This window comes from Ctenocephalides felis, unplaced genomic scaffold (assembly GCF_003426905.1).
Source record: "Ctenocephalides felis isolate EL2017-DRISC unplaced genomic scaffold, ASM342690v1 CF-g0.4_SCAFFOLD_01170, whole genome shotgun sequence".
Classification (NCBI taxonomy): Eukaryota; Metazoa; Arthropoda; class Insecta; order Siphonaptera; family Pulicidae; genus Ctenocephalides; species Ctenocephalides felis.
Genome location: NW_020537324.1, coordinates 87,036,765 through 87,047,435, shown reverse-complemented (window position 1 = coordinate 87,047,435; position 10,671 = coordinate 87,036,765).

Sequence of the window (10,671 nt, the reverse complement as noted above, 5' to 3'; positions counted from 1 at the left end):
TCTGCTTTCATAACACGCTTTACTTAACATTTTACATTCGCTAAAGTTATTTATAATATTTATCGATCGGGTTTTGCAAATTAACAGCCGACAGCATGATAATATATTAGCACATATTATATATGAATAAAATTATATATATATATATATATATATATATAAAATAAGAAAATAATGAAAACGTCAGTCCTATATTTACAAACTCTTATGAAATTCAAAGAGCTCTTCAGGACGTACCGTTTGTACTACAGCCTTGTAATTTTAATAAAATAGTCATCAACATTTCTACTATTACTAAAAGTACTAAAATCGACTATATGTTTCATACAAAATGAGATATAAATAAATTATCCAATAGTGTACTTGACTGCATTTAAAACTGTACATAAAAATGTATGACAAATTCCAAGAGCTTCTCAGGACGCACTGTTTGTACTACAACCATGTGGTTTTGATAAGAGAGAATAATTACTTTGCAAGTTGTCCTAAAATATCTTGTTTCTGACACAGTTTTTACTTTTTTTTAAATTTCTGATTCAAAAAATTATTTGACAATTTTTTTCTAATAATGTAATTTTTAAACAAAAATTTAAAATTAATACTATCGTTAGTACAAATTGAATTTTTCTATGTGAAATAAAGTTAAACTTCAGTAAATAACCGAATTGCAAAACAATATTCAATTTTTAGAAGTATTAAAATAATATTACACCAATAATAGTTACTATTTGATATATATAGTAATATTTTATATATATTATATATAATAATTATTATTGTATATAGTGTTTGCTTATAAAATTTACTACATTTGAAGAAAAATGGTATGTACCAATTTCTACAATTCTGCATTTTTAGAAATTTAAAAATAATATGACGCTTTAAAGATTATGTAGAATCTATAAAAAAAACTAGTGGTGTATGATGGCATCGTGTCTTAAGGCAAATTGCTGGAACTTCCCGTACCGTAATGAAATATTCGAGAAATTTTAAACGTTTTCAAATAAATCAATTCATTTCAATCTCCAGAATATTAATAATCATCATTTCATTTCGAATTCAATTTAAAAAAAAAATAGTTGCTAATTTACACAAAATTGAAAAAATATAAAATATAATAAAATAATATATAAAGTAGAAAATATAATAAATATAATATATTTCTTCCGGACATTTTTATTCACAATTTTTTTTAACATTTTATAGACTTTCCGTAGGGTAAGTTATAGTGATCGAAAATCAAAATTTTCAAAAAAAAAACAAGAATAAATTTTTCGAAAAGTCCAATTTTTTTTTTGAAATTCTCAAAAAACTATTTTTTTCAAAATCTTCAAAAAATGACAAAAAAAAACAAGAATAAATGTTTCGAAAAGTCCAATTTTTTTTTTGAAATTCTCAAAAAACTAATTGTTTCAAAATCTTCAAAAAATTACTTTACGGATAGTTCCATTAGTGCATTAGTGTTCGATTCCTTGACCATCTAGTTCATTAAGGGGGTATTCTAGTGTAGAAATTCAAAAAAATCGATTTTTTTTGTTTCATATTTTCAAAGTTTATGTATCTAAAATATGGGCACGAGAAGGTTTTTGAAAATTTGAATTATTTTCGGAGATATAGGCATTTTGCTGACTCGGTCTCCATACTGGTTCGGCTTCACGGAAAAATTTAAATGCGTTTGTCTCAGAACGGACTTTTTCAGTACTGTTGACACGATTTCTCGAGTTTTAATCCACCGATTTACTTGAAATGTTCAGAGAGTCTTGTTTATAGACCTATCTATAGCCCCAACTAAGATCATCCCCAAATTCCCATTTTTTACTATTTTTAAAAAAATTGAGAAACTCAAAAAAATCAGTAAAGAAAGACACTTTTTGTCAACCAGTCGCCAATTTGTAAAAAAATTTTTTTTTACTCATGGCTAGTTCGGGTGATTGTGACATCATTGTAGATTAATAATCTTTTTATATTTTGCATTTCCGATGGCTTGGAGGGCTGAAATCATGTCAAGGCTGAGGTGCCAATTTTTTGAGACCACCCACTTCATCAGCTGCCAGCTTTTACAATTATCAACTTTTTTATTTTTTAATTTTTGTTTTGTATTTAAATAATATTAATAAACAAGTGGTAAAAAAATGGATAGTGAAAACATTCATTGCTTTCTTTTAGGACACTTTAAAAATCACCTAAAATTAATCGCTCTACACTAGAATACCCCCTTAAGTGCAAAAATCATGCAAAAGTTACCTGAAATTTCGAAACAAAATTTTTGTAAGCGTATCGACCGTACTGTTTATGAAAATTGTGTATTTTACTCACAACCAGTACAAATGTTTTTGACTCGAACGTATTGACTTGCGAGTACAAGAGTATTACTATATATAATATATATTTATTATATTATTATTATTATTATTTGTTTATTATTATTTTAATGGACCAGCGAAGCCCGCAGGTCCATACAAAAATTAACCGACAACTAAGTCGGCATGTTTAATTTGGAATAACGAGCGACGGACGACGACATTCATTTCTACTCGTAAGAGCAACATTTCAAATAGTGCCTTTTGCGATGCATTTACTGAGGCGTCATCTATAAGACAAAATGTTGTAGTACCAAATTGCATAGCACTGCATTCATATAATACAGATAAGATATATCAGTATGTATGTTGTATATATATATATATATTTATAAATATATAATGTATATAAGTAGTGATGAAATTGCAGAGTTAAGAAATGTTATTGGTTTATGCACTTAATTTGTAAAGTGATAATGTTGTATTTAAGATTTTAAACTGCTACTAATTTAATTCTAAAATTATTTTCAAATATTTTGTTTCAATTAAATATATAAAACTAGCATGTATAATAACACATGCACTGAGGGTTTTGTTATATCTTAAGTACAAATGCTGTTTTTTCTAGTACGGGACGCCTTAATTTTCCGCAACCTGAAATGAGGGCTAGATCTAGGTTGGTGGCAAAATCCGCGTACCGGTACCGAGTGAAACATTCTATATCAATTGATATTGTCAAATATCTTCCTATCCTATCTAGGTTGTCAAATATCTCCCTTCCGCTTTTTTGCTTATAATACAAAAAGGCGGAAGGGAGATATTTGACAACCTATATATTGTCGGTTTCGACAGGGATCTTCGGATCAAATCTTGTCATTGACTTAGAATATAGGAAAAAAAATATGTATAGTTAATTTGAAATCAAATAAAAATTGTGTTGTTAAATAGAATTTGAATAAAAATTAAGAAAAATAGGAATAACAGAGTTCGAATAGCTGAATTGTATTAGGAGTAAGAAGAGAAATATTGGAACTGAGCTGAAATTAAAAGGAAATTGAAGACAAAAATGGAATTTGAACAAAGAGCAAGAATTGAAGAAAATAAGAAAAGTATTGAATAGGATACATATATAGATTATCATGGTATAAAATTGGAATGTAAATAAATAAAAATGTTGTAGGTGCCTAAATGCTCAGAGTCAGCGAGACCAAATAAAAAAAAATGTCAGTTTATTTGTACCATGTTCATAACATTATTATCGTTTATTTTTATTCAATCTAAATTTTCTAAATAATTGTTTTTCTATTAATAAATTATACATAACTATTAATAAATTATCCTTGGATGCACGTTTTTTCCGCCTGCCCTGGGTATTTTTTGTCGAATTTGCTTTAAAACGAATGTTTTTAATTTCAATTTATCTTAGTGTAAGTGTATAGAGGTTTTTCAAACCAAAATAACTTATCGATTGTAGAATAGACCAAAACCTTCAAAAGCAGACGAATGTATGTATTCCCAGATAGCGCCTCTGTTTGAAGTCCGAAAAGAACATAACCGTTGGAAAATATTTGAAAAAAATTATGTAACACCAATAAGGTGTTGGTTAAAAATTAATAAATTGGAAATGTTTAAATAGAAGTATTAACTCTAATTTTATCACACAAATATATAATATTATAAATTTATTTGTAATAAATAATATGGTCATAGAGTAAAATATTAAGAGTAAAATACTATTAGAAAACCATCAACCATCAACATGGTATATTATAAAACTGATTACGATAATTTTAATAAATTAAATTAAAAATATCAACAAAGTATCAAAGTTCTGTACAAATTTCTGTGTACAAAGTTCTGCGTACCTGAAATATTTAAAGAAAATACACCAAAATTAATTTAGCTCAAATAGGCAAAATAACGATGTATTAAAAGATGTCGGTGCATTTTTTGCAAATTCTGAATATAACTTACTTTCTAATCATTTCACACATAAACTAAACATGACACATAATTTCTAGATAAAATTCTGCATAAAACTGCGTACTAAAAATATTTATAAAAAATCGTAAATAATTCTACAGACGTTTGAACACAAAAATCAACTTAATACAAATAACGCCTACAGAACATATATCAATAGATGTGGGCGCACTTTTTGTAACTTTCGAATATAATTTTCTTTATAATCGTTTTAGAAATAAAATTTATTTGACACATATTTTCTAGATAAAAATCTGTATAAAACTGTGGACTTAAAATAATTATAAAAAATTTTCAAATAATTCTACAGACGCTTAAACACCAGTATTAATTTAGCACGAATAGCACTGGCAAAATAACGATATATTAACAGACGCCGGTGCATTATTTTGCAAATTTTGAATATAACTTCCTATCTGCTCGTTTTAGAAATAAAATGTATTCGAAAAATTATTTCTAGAGAGAATTAAGCATAAAACTGGGCACTTGAAATATTTATAGAAACATCTTAGAAAATTCTACAGACATTGAAACACCAACATTAATTTAACACAAATAGCACTGGCAAAACAAAGATATATTAATAGACGTCGGTGCATTTTTTTGCAAATTTTGAGTATAACTTTCTTTCTGCTTATTTTAGATAAAAAACATATTTGGCACGTACTTTATAGATAAAATTCTGTATAAAACTGCGTACTTGAAATATTTTTAGAAAAATCCCAGAAAATCCTACAGGCGTACAAACACAAAAATGATAAATCAATAGATGTGAGCAGACTTCTTCAAATTTTTTAACATAACTTTTTTTCTGATCATTTTAGATGCAAAATATGTTTATCACGTATTTTCTATATAAAATTTTGCATAAAACTGCATACTAAAATGATATAAATACTAAAATGAAAATATTTATAGATAAACCCTAGACAATTCTACAAGCGTCCAAACACAAAACTTGATTTTAACCAAATAGTACCAGCAAAATCAGTGTATCTATAGATTCTGACGGGCTAAAAACGCGTTTAAAATTCCCAACGACAAAACACATATTAAGTAATATTCTTGGAGTGCTTTGTTGTATTTTTTCACCCAAGTCCGTCCCTGTTTCCATATGTGTGTAAGACGGATCGCATTGCGGCATAAAAGCTCATTGTTATTCTCGACGACGTCTTGACTTGCTAAAACATTCCTCTGAAGGAAAAAGACTTTTCCAAATATATACAAATATATATATATATATATATATATATCCATATCCATCCATATAATCCATTCATAATCATTCTATTATATAGTACCTACAAACAATACCCCCAAAACCCTTTTCCTTCCCAGGGCAGGGTGAGAGGATGCTGTGCATCACAGACAGCCAGTCTATAATATTATTGGGGCAATCGTTTAATTTAGGGCCCCATCAAATTATTAGACTAATAACGCAAATTTGGTTTGAATTAGTGAGAGCATGTACAATAAGGGATGAATTTTGGGACAACGATGGGACGAGGCGATAAAGTCCTTCAGATATGGGGATGATCTATTGGGGATAATATATTAAGAATTTAAAATAGTAGAATATAATATGTATATATATATATATATATATACATAAATCCACATTTGTTTAGATAAGTTAAAAAACACTTTGAGAATCAATTTTGAATTCCTAATTTGTTTCTTTTACAAAGCATTTTAATAATTACAACTATACTTGCCAAGTGTGTTTTTTTTATTTTTTTGATAATATATTATTTTTTACACATTTTTTTATAAATGATGTGATGTAGATGTGAAAGTTTAAAAACTTTTTGATACTGAAACATAAAGAGAAACATGTGCTGGTGTCGTTTGCAACTTTCTGACAAAACTAATGGCCGTGCGGTCGTTGCGACACATTCATTTTTTTGACAGAAACTTTATTAAAACTGTATAATATATATGTAAATATATACACAAAATACATGTACATATATATACACATTTATTTTAAGCACTAGATTTCATTTTATGACGTTTTATTGCAATTTTATAGCATTACAAAGATGCTTTTTGTATGAAAACCTATTTTTGTGTTTGAAGGCCTATAGATATTTTTGTGATCTTTTTATAAATATTTCAAGTACGTAGTTTTATAGAAAATTTTATCTAGAAACTATGTGCTGAATAAATTTTATTTCTAGGATAATCACAAAGAAAGTTATATTCAAAATTTGCAAACTTGTTGAATAAATTTTATTTCTAACTCTAACACAAAGAAAGTTATATTCAAAATTTGCAAAAATGCACCACGTGTTAGTCTCGTTCTAGTGTACTTAAAGTAGGCCTTTATAGCACATTATATATTTTTTCATAATTATTTCAAGTACACAGTTTCATAGACAATTTTAATTACAAAATACATCCCAAATAAATTTTATTTATAGAACAATCAGAAAAAAAGTTATATTCAAAAGTTGCAAAAAATGCACCACGTTCTAGTCTCGTTCTAGTGTAGCTATTGTAGGCCTTTGTAGCACATTATATAATTTTTCATAACTATTTCAAGTACGCAGTTTTATAGAAAATTTTATCTACAAAATACGTTCAGAACAAATTTTATATCTAGGACAACCAGAAAAAAGTTATATGCAAAATATTCGACAAAAACAGCCATTCAATCAATATCATTTCCATCCTGTTTTACATTATTTTTACAACTCGCCAACAGGTCAAAACCACCCAAATTTTCATTCAAATTAAAATTGAAACATCATATTATTTTTTCAGATCTATTTTTCTCCATAAACGTCTAAAAATATCGTAATTCATACGAAATAAAATCGCTCAATAAAAAAAAAGCACCACATTCTAGTCTCGTTCTAGTGTACTTATTGTAGCCCTTTGTAGCACATTATATAATTTTTTTATAACTATTTCAAGTACGCAGTTTTATAGCAAATTTTATCTACAAAATACGTGTCAAACAAATTTTATTTCTAGAACCGCCACAAAAAATGTTATATTCAAAATTTTCACCAAAAACCATTGATTCAATCAGTATCCGTTGTGTTTCAAAATATTTTTACAACTCGCCAATAGGTCAAAACCATCCAAATTTTTATTCAAATTAAAATTGAAACATCATATTATTTTTTCAGATCTATTTTTCTACATAAACGTCTAAAAATATCCAAATTCATACAAAATAAAATCTATCAATAAAAAAAATGCACCACATTCTAGTCTCGTTCTAGTGTAGTTATTATAGCCCTTTGTAACACATTATATAATTTTTTATAACTATTTCAAGTACGCGATTTTATAGCAAATTTTATCTAAAAAATACGTGCCAAATAAATTTTCCTTCTACGACAATCACAAAAAAAGTTATATTCAAAATTTTCTCCACAAACAACCATGCAATTATTATCATGTCTGTTGTGTTTTAGATCATTTTACAACTCGCCAATAGGTCAAAACCACCCAAATTTTTATTCAAATTAATATTGAAACATCATATTATTTTTGCAGATCAATTTTTCTCCATAAACGTCTAAAAATATCCAAATTCATACGAAATAAAATCGCTCAATCATCGAGAATAAATGAGTTAGGATGACTCGAACGTTTTTATTCGGAAACTTAAACGAAAAGTTCAATTTTTCATACTCACCTGTCTTGAAATGATGATCTTGACACCGTGAAAGAATAAAGAAATTTGTATTCTAAAGATATAAAATATTAAAAAAAAATTGTACCCAAGAATTTGAAAATTGGAAACAAAACTATGATTTAACGTTTTTTTATACAAAATCATTAATATTTATATAAAAATTAATATCAAATTTTACTAAAATCATATGAATAAATAGACATGTTATTCTAGTTCTTAAATTGCAATAATGAAATCATTTTATATTATAATTCTGCAAAGTAATTTTTCTTTAATAAAACTCCACCGCCAAAAATTTCTGTTAAAGCATATATATATTAATATTTATATATTTGTTTATATATATATATTTATATTATTTAAATAATTGCCTAAATTTAATATTTATACAATCCACATTTGTTTATAGACATGCAAAACAATCACCCATATTACAATTAGTTTTAATTAAATCTAGCCTTGAGTATATATATTTTTTTACAAATTTAGAACAAATATATAAATTTAATAATTTGTTTATAAATTTGTTCTAAATTATAAATATATTTATATTGCTAAATATATTTTTAATATTTTACAGAAATACATAGTTCCCTGTATAGTAGTTGTTTGGTAAAAAAAATCGAAACAATTAGTAAATTAGCTTAAAGTTTGTTCTAAAAATTATTTAAAGTTTCTAAGATGTTTTTTGGGTATACCGAGTTGCTGTAGAGGTTTATAGTGTTAGAGAATTTTGTAGATAATTTAATTTTAAACAAATTTGCCTAATATCTTGTTTATATAAAATTAATAGTTTGAAAGTTATTATATATTGTTTCTAAAAAATTAATAGTTTAATTGTTATCAACGATGCAACGCAAAAATATGTTCTAACTGTGAATCTTAGGTAATTTATGGAATTTTTGTGTTTGAATTCGATTTTAAAGTATACCGAGTGGTTGTAGAGTATTATGTTGTTAGAAAATATTATAAACAATTTAATATATATTGTTTATAATATATTGTTTACAATATATTGTTTATATAAAATTAATAGTTTAATTGTTATTACCGATGCAACGTAAAAATATGTTTTAACTGTGAATCTTAGGTAATTTATGGAATTTTTGTGTTTAATTTCGATTCTAAAGTATACCGAGTTGCTGTAGAGCATTATTATATGAGACAAAAATTTAAATCATTTAATAATAAACAATTTTCTAAAATATACCATTTGTATAAAACGTATATTTTAAAATTTATTGAATAAATTTGGAAAAAAAGTTGTCACTTTATATTAGTAATGATTCTCCAAGTTCAAAAGCTATTTTAAAGTATACCAAGTTGCTGTAGAACTTTGTAATATTAGACAGTATTATAAAACATTCAATTCTAAACAAATTTATCTAATATACCTTTTAGATCCAAAGACATTTTTAAAAGTTATAAGATAACTTTCTAAATAAATGCTCACGAATGTGTAGGGACAATGATATTTGTTATACATGTACTGTTTTTGCAACATTTTATTTATTTAAACAAAAACATAAAAATTTGTATTTATTGTAAAATTTTACTACAAACCTCATAAATATTTTGTTGTAAAATATATTTATATTGATAAAATTTTGACTCGCAAAAAAATTCAAAATTAGAGAAAAATTAAATATTACCTTAAAATTTACCTTTTGCCAAATTTATTGGCGCAGAAATTGAATAAATATAAATTTTGACTATGTGTGTGTGTATCTGTGTGTGTTTACATGTAAAAGACAGTATTATATAATAATAATTAATGCAATACCACAATATTAATGAGCTCATCATGCAAATCAATTCCCATAACAATTAATTTGCAAACAGATTGCCAATCAATCCGTTTAGAAACATCGATTATGCAAAATTTAATATCGATTTTCGTATATTGACATCACCAGTCGGTAAATTGTTAAAAGTTATGTGGAATAAAATTAATAACTTTAGAAAATTTCTTGTAAATTGTGTGAATGAGGATTTTTCTTTGTGAAATTCTGTTCAAAATTTAATCGACTTGAATCAGATTTTTGTGGATGTTTGCTAAAATCTAATGTTTAGGTATAGATAGTTTAGGCAATAGTAAAGATAATTAAATTATTAATAAAATTGTCTTACAACTTATTAACATACCACTTAACATTTTTGAAAAAAAATAAATGAAAATTTACACTACGAATCCCAATAGTAAGCTGTTTTCTATTTAGTGTATTTTAGAGCACAAGAGTTTTTTCTCAAATTTTTTTTAAAATCGACTAATTATGCACAGATAGTGTTAGGCAATGTTAAAGCTATATCTATTCTATATTCATATTAATGTAACTCTTATCATTTTTGCCAAAAATTAAATTCAAAATTTAAACTACAAATCCAAATGGCAAGGCTAAAATGTCTCAGCGCATTATAATAGATTTTTGTCAAAATTTTCCAAAATCGAAAAAATAGGTACAGATAGTGTTAGGCTATTTTTGAAAAAATTACAATCAAAATTACAAATCCCAATCGTAAACTTTTCTCTATTTGGTGTAATAGACTAGATTTTTGGCAAAAACTTTCCAAAATCGATTTATTAGGCAAAAACAGTATTAGGCAATATCATAGCTTATAAAATTAGCTACAAAAACTTTCTAACACTTTACTAACATACCACTTACCGTTTTTGAAAAAATTACAATCAAAATTACAAATCCATACCTTTACCTTTAATATATAATATATAATATA